At 39.2% G+C, this 15,396-nt stretch overlaps 1 long non-coding RNA gene across 3 annotated transcripts in view; it reads right to left on the minus strand.

Moving 5' to 3' along the window:
* Positions 1–695: 695 nt before the first annotated feature.
* The window catches only part of LOC146406176 (uncharacterized), an 89,731-nt gene continuing 75,030 nt past the window's right edge, over positions 696–15,396 (minus strand). For all 3 annotated transcript variants that reach the window (XR_014807692.1, XR_014807691.1, XR_014807685.1), the window contains exons 2-3: positions 13,843–13,875; positions 696–4,261 (exon numbers count right to left, since the gene is read on the minus strand). This is a non-coding gene — a long non-coding RNA (uncharacterized LOC146406176). The remainder of the gene's footprint in view (positions 4,262–13,842; positions 13,876–15,396) is intronic.

Genomic DNA, 15,396 nt, shown 5'->3' on the forward strand with positions numbered 1-15,396 from the left:
TTTTGCACATGGATGCACTAAAATAAGAGACAGGCTTCTGTCTGCCAGGTGTTTTACCTTTCCAATCCCCACCAGCCATCTTTTAATTCCTCCCCATCTTCTCATTCTACTGACCTCTCCCAAAGATTCCAATTTTCCTTTCCCCAACCAAACAAAAATGCACTTGGTCTCTATGGAGTTTCACAGCAGCATGGTCACTGCAGTTGCAAAGAACTTTAATAATATATACACACTGCTAATGTCTCAGAATTTCCTCCCAGATAACCTATTTTCAAAGGACACTTGTGGAAATATATTCTCATAATGATCCTAACCACGGGTGTATCAGGTATGTGGCAGACTAACAAAAGGACTCAAGGAAATCATTTAGGGCAAGGAGGCATTTCCAAAGAAAATATGCTTTACAGTTTCTTCTGGAACCACACTGCATAACGGGTAACTTACTCTAACTGATGGGATTTTTTTTCCCATATTAAGACTCCCAAAAGTATTAAATATTGCCCCAAGTTGATTTGATCATTCATTTAGACTTTTCACATTTGCAAAAGTTAAATACATATCTTTGCAATTTATTTGCTTCTTTTTATTTTTAATATCTAATAGACCAAATGAAAATGAGATAACTGATTCTCAAGCCACATTGGAAAACAAAACAGAACTTATACAAAATATCTAGGAAATAGACACTTCTTACATTTTTTAGACATATGTACTTTTTTATTTTTAATTTTTTATTATTTTTAAAAATTAAAATGTAGTTGATTCACAGTATTGTGCCAATTCCTGCTGTACAGTAAAGTGACACAGTCATATTTATACATACATTCCCTTTCTTCTATTATCTTCCATCATGGTCTATCCCAAGAGCCTGGATATAGTTCCCTGTGCTGTACAGTAGGACCTCATTGCTTATCCATTCTAAATGTAATATTTTGTATCTACTAACCCCAAACTCCCAATCCCTTCTCCCGCCCCTTTGGCAAACACCGTGTTCTCTAGACATATGTATTTTTAAATGTCACAATAATTAAATCATTTGGGCACCATTTACATGATCATTGCAAATAGTCACTTCAGCATAAAATAGTAATAACCACAAAATAGAAAGTGGTCATTCTTTGAAGGCCCAATATGAATTCTGTGTCTCATTATGTGTCATATCATGTGCTCTCCGAACAACCAAAGGAAGTTAAGCTTCCTCGGTTGCAGACAGTGGTGTTGCCTACACATTATCTATTCACACTTTCTTCTTTATTAGCCAAACTGGGGTTTTTTATTCAGGATAGCAGTATGTTCAGCAAAAATGTTTTAGATTCCCTCATAGCTGTGGATAACCTTGTATCACAGTTCTGGCCCAGGAGGCAGAAATGGGAGACTATTGGGCTGTGAGGTTTGTTTTCCCCATGAAAATCCATGTGGCATGCCCCTTTCAAACTCCACCCCTCCCTTCTTCTTGCCTAGAATATGGATACCATGCTTGGTGGTACACTCCTGAAGATGAAAACCACACACGGTGGAGGGTGGAGCAGACCAGTAGAAGCAGCCCAAGCTAACAATTACACAAAAGAGCAGACACACCAGCACTGGACTGCCTATTACCAAATATTTTGACAAATGAGAAAAGTAAACCCCTTGTTTGTTCAACCCATTGTAGTCAGAGTACTGCTACTTGTACTCAAACACAAACCTGTCTACACCTGCCTTTCTTCCATAAGAAATCTTGGGAGTTCCAGTCCAAGATAGCCACTGAATTCACTTCTTCCTTCAGTCATACTAAATCTCCAGCTACACATGGAACAGTTCCCTCTGACATAAATCTGGAAATGAGTTGAGTGATGCTGCCACATGAGATGAACAAGAAAAAAACCCACATAGAAATGGGTAGGAGAAGCTGAGACACTCTTGCCACAAACCCCACTCCTGGTGTAGCATTATACAATTGAGAGTGAACTCCCAACTCCCAGCTTCTCCTTGAAGAATGAAGGGCTGGGACCTGCATCTAACACCCAAAATTTTAAAACTACCACCTAAGGAATAGTCTCTCAAAGCACATAGCTCTGAAAGTCAATAGGGCTTGTATTCACAAGACCCACAAGACAACAGCAAAGAAACAGTTCTAAACAGATCCTAGAGGACTTATCATGGCTATCCCCCTTGGGATCAGCACAGATGGAACAGAAAAAAGAAAAAAAAAGTCTACCTCCCAGTCTTTCCCTGAAAAGAGTCTGTTTGTATACATTAAAACCTGCCACCTGAAGGCGAGGCTTCCAGAGCACATATCTAGAAGCTGATTGCCATCTTCCTCGGAGACCAGAGAATGGGGAGGCCAGCAGAAGCCCTCTCTGTGATCCATCTGATCCATCTCAGATCACTGGTATGTCTCTGAAAGGAGTTTGTGCACACATCTGGTGCCCCACCTTTTGCAGTTGCCACCCAGAAAGTGCACCCTTTGGATACCTGGCTCTGGTGACAAGTGGAGCCTGTTTCTAAGTCCCACATGACCACAGCAAACATATAATCATTTCTTAACTGGCTGTCTCCCCCAGGGCTCAGCACAGAGAGAGTTGACAGGAACTCCTAGCTCCCAGTCTTCCTTGAAGGAGGACTATTTACATACTTCTAAAGCTGTTGCTAAAAGGTTCAGCTTCAATCATCCTGAATTTAGGTGCTGACTCAGATTCTTCCCTTTGGTATAATGATGGGTCTCACCTTCAACTACCAGGAGCCACTAAGAACAGAAAAGGTAGCTTGGGTAATCACAAAAATTTGAGAGACATCCAAAAATTAAAGTTAGGCTGAAAGAAAAATTTCATCTTCTACACAAGACCACTCCATCAAGACTGGGAGAGGGGGCTGTTTTATCTAATGCACAGAAACCAACACAGAAAGTCAAGGAAAATGAAGAAACAGGGGAATATTTTCCAAATAAAAGAGTAAAATAAAACCCCAGAATAGACCTTAATGAAATGGAGATAAATAAATTTCTGATGAAGAGTTCAAAATCACAGTCATAAGGATGATCACCAAGGTCAGGAGAGCAATGCATAAATAAAGTGAGAATTTCAACAAAGATCTAAAATATAAGAAAGTACCAAAGAGAAAAGACAGAACTAATGAAAAGAATTGAACTGAAAAACTCCAAAAAGGCACTCAAGAGCAGACTGATGATGTAAAGAAAGGATCTGCAGACTTGAAGACGGGGCAGTGCAATTCATTGGATCAGAAGGATAAAAAAGGAATATGAATGAAAAAGAAAATACACCTCAGAAAACAACAGTGACAAAGCCAAAATCACAAAACTCTAAGATTTGCACTCAGCTTTCTTTGATGCAGAGCCCATGTTCTTTCCAGTCTTCTATACTTGCTTTTACAGGCATACAGACTCCCCGTTAGCTCTGGAAAAGACCTGACGGAGCACACAACTAAAATTCTCATTTAAATCATGAGGAAACTGAAGCCCAGAATAGTTAAATGATCTGTCCTTCTAAACTGTGATCAAGAATGAAATAGGGAGTTCCCGTCGTGGCTCAGTGGTTAACGAATCCAACTAGGAACCATGAGGTTGCGAGTTCGGTCCCTAGCATCGCTCAAGGGGTTAAGGAACTGGTGTTGCCGTGAGCTGTAGTGTAGGTCACAGATGTGGCTCGGATCCCAGCGTTACTATGGCTGTGGCGTAGGCTGGCGGCTACAGCTCCGGTTAGACTCTTAGCCTGGGATCCTCCATATGTCACGGGAATGGCCCTAGAAAAGGCAAAAAGACAAAAAAAAAAAAAAAAGAAAAGAAAAGAAATAGAACAGTCCAGTGCACTCATCACTGAATACACTCAGAAATCATGGAGATTAAACAGATGGAAAATTAACTTGAAGCCAAACTCAAATGCTTTGATTCAGGAAAAGGCAAGTGAGATTAAGAATCCTGAAGAACACAAGGAAAGAAAAAAAAAGTCAGTTCATTACAACAGATTGTGTTGGCAATGGCGAGGTGTGTTGCAAGAAGCAGATATTTTGGTATCACAGAGGAGGATCTGAGGATTTCCAGGAAACAAAAAAGCTGTGGCTGAGGAACGCAGCCTCTGAATGACCTAGGATGGACCTTGCCAGGAAGCCCTGTGATGAATTTCCCTGTATATTCTTACACAGGCAAGGCCAAACAAAAATTAGCTTCTAAAACTCCAAAAGTCAGCATTTACGATGGATCTTTTGAATATGTCCATAGTCCAAGGCCCCTTTCTTGCTTCACAGTCATATCACTCCACATATCCTGTGAAAAAAAAGTAGGTTGTTAAGCAGTATACCCAGTAACACACACACACACACACACACGCTCATGAATACATGTATGTATAAAGAGGTAAACACAGGGAAAAAACTGAAAAGCAATCTATCAAAATGTTAATAGTTGTTATTTCTAGAAAGTAGGATCATGTTTGATTTTTTAATACATCTCATTTGCTTTTCCATATTTTCCAAATTTCTACACCAAAAATACACTACATTTATACTAGAAAAATGAGTTAAAAACATATTTAAAAATCCATTTGATGACTGTATGATACTGTAGTTATAACACAAACGGACCAATAGAACTAGAAACTTTTAAATATATTTTCACATTAAATATCAATTTAATTCACACAATGAATCAACACATAAGATGGTCCCCAAAAACCATTCAACAATCAGGTACAGTATATTTGTTCGCCATCATTTTTGATATATAAGGAGTGAAAAATGTTTCAGATGTGGTAAAAATGCTTCCTTTAAAAATCAGGTCATTATTATTTTGCTTAATTTTCCAAGACCATGAGCTAAATTACAAGCCAATGTTACATTTGAACATCTATATGCCACACCAAAATTTAACAAGCCACCTACTTGTGCTTAAATTATCATCAAAGTAATTTATTAAACATTAAAATCATGTATTGGTAGCTGTTTGTTTTAGAAAAGTGCATTTGAACTTAAAATCTCTAACCTAGTGTTGGGGAGGAAGAGATCTGGGCATATCCTAAAAAGAATTTTATCTCAAAATACTGAAATAAATATTTTTGAGTAAACAATTTTGAACATTTATTTTGAAAAATAGTATGACTGGGTCACTTCGCTGTATAGTAGGAATTGGCAACACTCTAAATCAACCATTCTTTAATAAAAAAAATTAAAGAAAGTAAAATATTTACTACGGGGAAAATAAATAACTAAGCCAATGTCAGTGTAAATACTACTAAAATACCAAAAAAAATACATTCAATTTATAGATTCACAGATTCAGAAATATTTTCAAGAGAGTGGCATTAAAATGTAAGGGGAAAGAGAGTAATATACTTTTTAAAATGCTTTAAGTATTGATGTAAGAAAAATATGCTACTGTAGACATTTATTATTTTGAGTTGCCAAGATGTCCTATTTGGGGGAAACCAAAACCCACTAAAGAAGATAAAGAATATAAAATTCCCTTTTTCAGTTCCTAGGCTTGACAAATCAAACATTCAAATTCAAAACTTTATTCTGCCGTAAGTGACTCACAGCCTTGACACAGTCTGCATTATTTGTTGTGCCTGGTGCTGAACTCAAAGTCCTGTGCCATGATGGTGAGTTTCTCTGGATAGCAGGGCCCAGAGGTGGCTTCAGTAAGTGGTTATTGGTGATGGTATCAGTATTGGCATTATCAGCCACCCCCTTGGCTGGTTTTGTGTCCATTGGTTCCTTCCAATTTTCCAAGTCTGGTTCCCATCAATTCTGTGAACTACCCAATATATATTATCTCCTTTTAAGAAAATGCTCATGCATTTTAACTGGCCTAGTCAAGACTGAATATTTAACCATGAGTTATATATGACCATATAACACAAATTGTATTGACAAAAACTTTTGGATGGGGTGGAAGAGTGAAAAATGCATATGTCAGTTGGGGCAACAAAAGCAGTGGACTGAGGTGAATACTTGTCATCTTGGAAGCCTGGCAAGCAACACCCTTTCTATCTGATGTCAATCCCAAAACAAAGGGGAATGAAAGCCTCAGCTCCCAATATGGAAGTCAAAGAGGCTGCTTTCAGATTCCAGACAACAAGGACATAGGCTCAGTCATTCAGGTAATTCCAACCAGGATTTGAAATATGGAAGTCATGACTAAAGCCTCAGAGTAAGTCACAGCTTACTCATTCCAAGTGTGGCAGAGCTGAAATTACATCCAGAGAGCCACAAGTATCAAGGAACAGCAGGGTTGCATCAAAGCTGCTCTTCGATGAAAGAGCATAAGTATGTCCTGAGCATCACTGTGGAATGATGTCAGGTTCTACTGGCCTCCCTTGGTGCCTAGCCATTTTCTAAGCTTGCCGCTCCCTGGTCTTATTGCTTTCATGAGCTACTCAATCACCTTACAACAAAACTCTTTTCCATCTATTTGGACAACTGTTTCTGTTGCTTGCAATCCTTATCCTTTACATTGTATCAGCTCCTGGAGCCACTAGTGAGTTTCTCCCTCTTTCTCTTCCTTCTGCCTGGAGTGCTCTTCCCTCTCTTAATCCCCTAGTTACTGCTTACTCATTCTCTACTCTTAGCTCAATGTCTGCTTCTTAGTAAGACTCTTGATTTTCCCATTTGAGGTCAAATCTATCTATTTACATATTAACTTAGAGCACTAAATCCTCTTAAGCATAGAGCTTAATTACTTTTTCATTTAGCAAGTACCTAGTATATGCCAAGCCCTATTCTGGAGGTGTACTGTTCAACAAAATAAGATCTCAGCTTCCACATATCACACATTCTAGAGGATTATTGGTCATAAGTAAACTTTTCATCAAGGAATAAATGGTGGAAAAATATTTAAAAGGAGATGAGATCAAGCATGATCTTTGGTTGGTATAGTCAGCAAATGCTTATCTTAGAAGTGACATTTGAGCTGAGACGTGAAGGATAGAGAGAGATAAGGGAAGTTCTAAGGGAATAGCATTTCAGGAAAGGGGGAGGTGGATTTACAGAGATTCTGAGGCAAGAATGAGCCTGGCAAGTTCAAGAATTTCAAAGAAACCCAGTGTGTCTGGAATGTAGTGAACAAGAAGTTTGAGATAAAGTCAGATAGAATGTAGAACACCACTGCCCAACAGAAATATAATGTGAGCCAAAAATTCCTGCTATATTTGTAATTTTAAATGCCTTAGCAGGCAAGTTTTTAAAAAGTAAAAAGAAGGTGAAATTAATATTAATACTCTATTTCTACTATAGTTCCAAGATATTATTCTTTCATTCCATAACCACTATTTAGAAAATAATTAATAGCACTTTACCTCCTTGCTAGTTTAATGAGACTTTAAATCTATTATATCTCACTTTTGACCAGCCTTATTCCACATGCTCAATAGCTACCTATGGCTAGTAGCTACCATATTGGACAGCTCAGTAAGTCATGTTGAACTTCTAAATCATTTTAAGGTTTGGAATTTAGTCTAAATAGAGTGGGAACCCATTAGACAGTTTTCAATGAGAGGATAATATAATGTGAACATTTTTGGCCCAGAATATAATCAATGATATTCTACCACTTATTGGGAATAATAGAATATATATAGAAACCAACCAACTCTCACCACCCCCAAAAACTGACATTCTGGTCCAATACCACCATCAGTTCTTGATGCTCCTCCCCGCTCTTCTCTTACTCTTGGCAGTCTATTCTCAACTCATGAGCCAGAATGATCTTATTAAAATCTAAATCAGATCATAAAACCTTCACTGACCTCCATCTCCCTCCCTGCCTTGGCTTCCTGTGACATCATGACTTTATCTCATACTAGTTGCCAGCTTGTTTGCTCTGCCTCACCTCTTTGGTCTTCTTGAGGTTCTGAGAACACCCCAGGCATCTTCCTGCCTCAAGACTCTGCCCCATTCTTTTCGCTTCCCTGAGAAGTATGGTTCTTGTCTTAACTTCCTTCTGTTCTTTGCCCAAATGTCAAATTTTCTTCCTTTTTTTTTTTTTTTTTTTTTTTTTTTTTTCATTTTTGGCCACCCTGTGGCATATGGAGCTCCTGCACCAGGGAACAGACCTGAGCCTCCACTGCAACCTCAGCCACAGCTGCAGCAACACAAGATCCTTAACTCACTGTTCCAGGCTGGGGATTGAACCCATGTCCCAGTGCTCCCAAGACACTGACAATCCCATTACACCATAGCAGGAGCTCCTCAAATGTCAAATTTTCAATGGAACATTTACCAACCACCTTATTTAAAACTGTATCCATATATCCCACCACTTCCATAGCACCCTCTGCTTTGTTTCTCCCCTTTTCCTTATTACCTGACTTCTTTTTTTTTTCTTTTTACTGTTTTTCATTTGCTTGTAGACATTTTTGTTTGTTTGTTTTACAGCTGGACCTGCAGCATATGGATATTCCCAGGCCAGGGGTTGAATTAGAGCTGCATCTGAGCCACAGCAATACCAGATCCAAGCCACATTAGCAACATATGCCACTGCAGCTTACAGCAACAACAGATCCATAACCCACTAAGTGAACCCAGAGATCGAACCTGCATCCTAACAGAGACAATGTTAGGTCTTAACCTGCCGAGCCATAATGGAAGATCTTATTTATAGACACTGTCCTTTCACAAGAATGTAATTTCAATGAAGCAAGGGGATATTGTAGGTCATTGTTATCTCTGTGCCCTCAAGGCATGCAAAATTGCCCTGCACAGAGATTTACACAATAAATGTCTAATAAATTCTGATTTGACTAATGTCTATCATCCCACCACATTCCAGGCCTCCAGGAGGAAAGGATTATACCTTCTTTTGTTCAGAATTCTCTCTGGGGACTAGTGACCAATAAATATATATTTATTTTGTAGAAATTCAATAAAGAAATATTAAACAAACCAATGCACTTATTCCTCTATATTAGATAATATTACAAAGAAATGAATAATTCTTTCATGGTAGATGGACAGAATGAATAAAAAAGCAAGAAGTTGTAAATGGGAATTAAATTGGCACCTCAAAGATAGTGGTGGTTCATTTATGCGAACTATATTATTGCTTTTGTTGGAAAGGAAGAAAAAGGGTCTGAAAAATATTAACCTAAGTTTCCTTTATTTTTCCCCAATTATAACAGCCCTATTCCAAGCATATGAAAATGAACCTAGTACCACAGATGACCATCTTCTACCTCTGATGAAAAGAATTTAAGAAACATAGGGATGTGTTGGAGTTCCTGCTGTGGCTCAGTGGGTTAAGAACCCCATATGGTGTCCATGAGGATCCCTGGTCTCCCTCAGTGGGTTAAGGATTCCATGTTGCCACAATCACGACAGAGTTCACAGATGCGGCTTGACAGATGTAGCTTGGATTCACTGTTGCTGTGGCTGTGTTGTAGGCCAGCAGCTGCAGCTCCCATTCAACCCCTAGCCTGGAAACTTCCATATGTGGCAGGTGCAGCTGTAAAAAGTAAAAAAGAGGGAGTTCCTGTTGTGGATCTGCAGTAATGAACCTTACTAGAATCCATGAGTGTCTGGGTTCGAGGCCTGGTCTCAGTCAGTGGGTTGGGTATCCAGCATTGCTATGAGCAATGGTGTAGGTTGCAGACTGGACTTGGATCCTGTGTTGCTGTGGCTGTGGCATAGGTCGGCAGCTGCATCTCTGATTTGAACTTCCATATGCCGTACATGCAGCCCTAAAAAGAAAAAAAAAAAGAAAAGAAACAGAAAGATAAATGTGTATTTATTTTGTAGAAATTCAATAAAGAACACCTCAAGAAAAATGCTCAAGCAGCTGATTAGCACCATTCCTGTAGAGAAACACGAATGTATTTTTCTTTCTAAAACTGAGGTGATCACTATACTTTCTACTCTATTTTCACCTAAATCTGTTCTGTCTCTTAATGCTTAATTTGATAAAATGAAGTCAAAACGCAGTTAAATCAATTTCACTATGGGGATTCAAATTTGCATATGAATCAAGGCATTTTGTCACATAATGAATTTTTCAGGAGAAATGAAAACAATCAAAGATTTAACGACTTGCCCTGCTTCCCCACCAGTGTCAATAGGAGAGGCTGGTTGGGTAATTTTTTCCAAGTATGAGAAGGGATGTGCTCTTTTCCTTTCCCACTGTGCTTTGCTTTCAGCTAGTAGCCTGTATTAGTAAGGAGGTGGGCGGAGGTCAAGGGTGCATCGTGACTACACTGGCCCACACAGGCACTGAACCCAGAAACATGACTTCATTCCTATGGTGCTTTAATCAACTGAATTAAGCAACCACAGTTAATTAAAGATCTAAACCTTTCTACCACTCACATGCCTCTAACCTACAAATCTATCCATGCATTGTCTCTTTGCACCATTAAAACATTTGGTTTAGGGATAGGCTTAATTAACAGTCAATACTAGAAAAGAGCCATAAAAAAATACCATGTCACATAGTTTCCCCTTACTATTTAACTCAGCAGAACAAGAGCATACCAAGAAAATCCGCTGCCTTCCCAAACCGACAATTTCATGAGTGATAGAGAACGCAAAATGTGACATGATCTGATTAGCTTGAAGAAGCAGCATAAGAGAGAAACAAACTGCGGAGTTCCCGTGGTGGCTTAGTGGTTAACAAATCCGATGAAGAACCATGAGTTTGCGGGTTCGATCCCTGGCCTTGCTTAGTGGGTTAAGGATCCGGCATTGCCATGAGCTGTGGTATAGGTCTCAGAGACAGCTCGGATCTGGCATTGCTGTGGCTGTGGTATAGGCAGCCAGCTACAACTCTGATTAGACGCCTAGCCTGGGACCCTCCGTATGCCATGGGTGCAGCCCCAGAAAAAATACACAAAAAAAAGAGAGAGAGAGAGAAGCAAACTGGGCCTCAGACCCTGGAGGATTTAACGCTGGCTCTGCCTCTTCTGCTGTGCGACCAGGGAGCAGCCTGGTTTCTCTCGGCCATTATTTTCTTACCTAACAAAATGGGGTAATGATATTGTTACAAGAATTAAATGGCCAGGTGGATGTTACGTGCCTGGCATATAGTAACCAGTCAATGCATTTGACTATAAGAGATATTATTACTCTGATAGCTGTTTCAAGAGATGATTCAATAAAGCAAGAATGGAGGAAGGAGAACTAGCAAGGGGTTGTTGCAAGAGTTCTGGTCTCAAAAACAGATTTGAGAGATGTTGGGTGGATGGAATGGATAGTGATTTTGTGTGTGGCAGCAAGAAGTGGTGGGAACAGTGAAATTCAGGGAAAGGGTGACTAAGAAAGAGGAGCTCAAAATGGCTTTCATAAAGACTATATTCTGCAGAGTTCTGGAAAAGGAAGAGGTCGAAAAGCCAGCAAAGCTTACACGAAGTACTGTCTTTATGCTAAAACCTAGTGTTCTCAGACCCTGGCCTCCAAATCCTTGGGAACTAGATTCATCCTAAGAGATAGATTATAAATCTAGAAGAGTTCCAAGCTATCCTTGTAAATGAAATAAATACTATTCCACTCATGTATTTTACCATTATTTTTCTAATTCATGTCAATGCTACAATGATGAATAAATTATAATTTCCTTTTTCATTTTTTATTAAATATGGTTGATTTACAATGCTGTGCTAATTTCAACATATATTTGTCATACATATATATACTTTTTTTATGTTATAAAATAAAATTTCTTATACAGACATTTTTTAAAAAGATGTTTTAAAAGAGTTAAAAATAATTCTTTGCTCTTTTTTACACTTTCTTTTGGTCTTTTTTTTTTTCTTTTTTTTTAGCGCTGCACCTGTGGCATAGGGAGGTTCCCAACTTGAAGCTATAGCTGCTGGCCTACACCACAGTCACAGCCACAGCCATGCCAGATCCGAGCCACTTCTGTGACCTACACCACAGGTCATCGCAATGCCGAATCCTTAACGCACTGAGCAAGGCCAGGAATCAAACCTGCATCCTCATGGATATTAGTCAGATTCATTTCCACTGAGCCATGAAGGAAACTCCTATTTACACTTTTTATTTGTCTAATATTTGGTAAATAGGCCAAAATATAATTCTTTCTCTTTTCTTTGAGAAGAGTACTTGTTCTTGAAAGTGATGGTAAATATGCATACCCAGCTCTCAGGAAGCACTTTCCAATTTCAGAACCTTTTCTATCTGAGATTTAACAAATACAACCACAAGAGAAAGAAATTGAAATGGAATATTCTGCTCTATCCAAATAATGTAATATTTGTTTCATAATTGTTTTTCTTCACATCAATTGTTTCCATCACCATGACTGTTCTGTGAATATTTGTACACAGCTGGACATGCGTCGGCAGTGCTTATTCCCCTGTTAAAAGCCCTTCTCAACCCAGAGGACTTCCAACAAATCCTCCAGTGGAGCTGTCTCCAGATAATTGCAATAGAATCTGTACTCGTCTATGAAAGGATGTAGATTGATGGGTTAGAAGGAACATTAATCTAGAAACGGAGGAAAATGCAGAAAAGAGAGATGACTGGCAAACACTGCCTTCCTGACACCTTGACAGAGCTGGGACATTTGTCACTGGATCTGCATTTTCAGTTAGGTTGTATACAACCAGGAAAGGGGAGAAGTATCCAAGTCAGTAAGGGGATGGGGAAATAATTGCTACCAGCACACTTTTCACCCTGAACTTATTTCACAGCCCGTTGACTAGCTCTCTAAAAAAAGAAATTGAGAAGTTCCCCGGTGACGTGGCAGGTTAAGGATCTCTGTTGTCACTGCCATGGCATGGGTTGCTGCTATGGTACAGGTTTGATTCCTGGCCCAGGAACTTCTACACGCTGTGGGCACAGCCAAAAGGAAGGAAGGAAGGAAGGAAGGAAGGAAGGAAGGAAGGAAGGAAGGAAAGGAAGGAAGGAAGGAAGAAGGAAGCAAGGAAAAGAAAAGGAGGGAGGAAGGAAGGAATTAGCAAATGAATGAACGAACTGTGCAAGAAAATATACTCAACAATTATTCAAATAGGATGATAGTTTTACTTATTTTATTTTGTTCCTGGAAGATCAGAACAAAAGTAATCTTAGTTTAGTTAAGCCCATTAGTGTGTGCGTTTGCCTTTTCTGCCCTCCCCATCAGCACCACCACCACCTGCACTTACACACACACACAGAGACAACATACACACAGGCAAAACACGTGCTTTTTTTTTAGGAAGATTGGGGTGCAGTTTAATATTTGGAAGAGCTTATTACTACACAGCATTGTCAGCTCTACAGCTGTGCCCTTCAAAACCAAGGACAACAGCTGTGAACATTTGTTTTTGGCAAAAATAGCAGAGGTGAATTTGAATAAGATCCAACTACTCCACCAGAGGTGTAAAAGACCTCAAATTTAGCAGAAAAATTAAAGGACTAAGAGTTGGGAAGCCAGGCTTAAATCCAGTCAGGCTACAACTGCTGCCTAAGCTGAGGCCAGTCACACTGGTAACCTCTGATTCTTGGCACAAAGTGGAAGACTAAGCCTGGGTGGTAGCTGGTCCTAGCTATTGAGTTCATTGATTCTCTGCTCTGGCAGCTCCGCACATTCTGTATTTTGCCTGACAAGATGTAGCCAGACTCAGCACCAGCCTGCTCCTAAGAAAGAAACTACACTTCACCGAAGGAACACTAGTTTAAATTGTTTCTGCATTTGTCTTAACCTGTGATGAGAATTTAATTCTACTTTGCCAAAGAAAGATATGACATAAATACAAATGAAAATGTGAGTGGATGAGGTTAAATGTATAGGTCATATCAAGACTCCTGTTGACTCAATAAAACCAGTGAAATACCTGAAATATTTATTGAAGGAAAAATGGAATAAATGACCCATTCAGTCCAAAGAGTTAGTCAGAGAGGTTAAAACAGAGCAACACTTACCAAAGTGAGTTCCACAAGATGTAAAAGGTGTTCCTGTTAAAAACAAAAGGGGAGGACATGGTTATTATGGTCAAATTAGTGTGGTATTAGATGGGTTAATGAGTTAAGAAAATTGATTTTTGCTACAGGACTTCTCAGAATACAGTATGAAGACCTTCCCAAACTCACTGACCATGGAACCCTTCTTTCCCAGAACATCCCACAGAATCATTATGAAAGAAAGACCATTTAGGATCTAAGAATATAGATATAAGGATCTAAAATAAATTAAGTAAAAAATAAATTGACACAACATGTCAATCTGCTTTCTGATATTCATCAATGAATTGACATATCATATTTAAGAGACACAACCAGATTTGATGTCTACTCAAAATCTCATCCAGCCAGGAATAAAATCATTTGTTTCAAACTGACATCTGTCAAATGTCTAAATGGTTCTCAAAAATCCCTGCTAGTATATTCCAATACAAATACGGTATGTGTACCTTTTGAAAGTGGGCTTTGATATTTACAGACTAAAGAGCCAAATAGAAATGCGAGAGAAATGATTTTTAAAGTGATCTATGTTTGTCTTCCATGGAATTTTTTCCATCTTTTTAAAAAGGAGCTCCTTGGCCAACTCTGGCATCTCTCGGGAAACTACAAGCCAGGGTAAACCAGGAGCCTGCTATAACACTTCATTCTTATGCATCATTTAAAAGGCATGCATGCTCTGTGTGATTCCAGTAAAACTAGGCATACTGAGAACAGGGGTTATGTTAGGACCCCATAAATAATGCTTCATCTCATCATTTAGGCTTGACGAACAAAGAAACTTTGTGGAAGAGAGAAGTTACATTTTAGAATAAGGTGTCCTTCTTCATGAAGATGTTAAAGAAGATTTCGAGCCACCCAAGCATGTAGGTGGATACAAATCTATAAAACAACACACTTACGTAAAAACATGAGATGGATTTTTTTTTTTTTTTTTTTTTTTGCAGCAAAGGTGGATGAGAAGGCTGTCCATAATCCATACGTGTATGAAGTCTCAATATAAAAATGAGAGTCCTCTCCAAGAATCAAAGTAAAGGAGAAGGCGCAAAGTTAGTATGATCAAGAGATTTTATTGGGGTATTTGGGGAACAGTAAGTGTATCAGTTTCAGCCTAAATGATATTCACCAGTGTCTGGCAGAGCACTGCAGTGTGCCTGGTGGGTAGTATTACATAGGAAGCTGAAACTCCTCCTGGGTGAAACTTATAGAGAAAAGGAGCTGAGGCACACGTGCTTGGTTCAAGGATGATGTGCCGGAACCAAAGAGAAGAAATAACTGAAAGTATAATGCAATGTCAGTCCCTTCTATTTTCCTCGAGCTCATAGACTCATAGCCAAGTACCAGGACATGGGAGCATGAAGAACAAGTGAGAACAAGAACAGCTGAGGAGTTCCCGTCGTGGCGCAGTGGTTAACGAATCCGACTAGGAACCATGAGGTTGCGGGTTCGGTCCCTGCCCTTGCTCAGTGGGTTAAGGATCTGGTGTTGCCGTGAGCTGTGGTGTAGGTTGCAGACGCG

This window comes from Sus scrofa, chromosome 1 (genome assembly GCF_054392235.1).
Source record: "Sus scrofa isolate SSC_HxYL_T2T_F1_AM1 chromosome 1, Sscrofa_HxYL_maternal_Yorkshire_Landrace_v2.0, whole genome shotgun sequence".
Lineage (NCBI taxonomy): Eukaryota > Metazoa > Chordata > Mammalia > Artiodactyla > Suidae > Sus > Sus scrofa.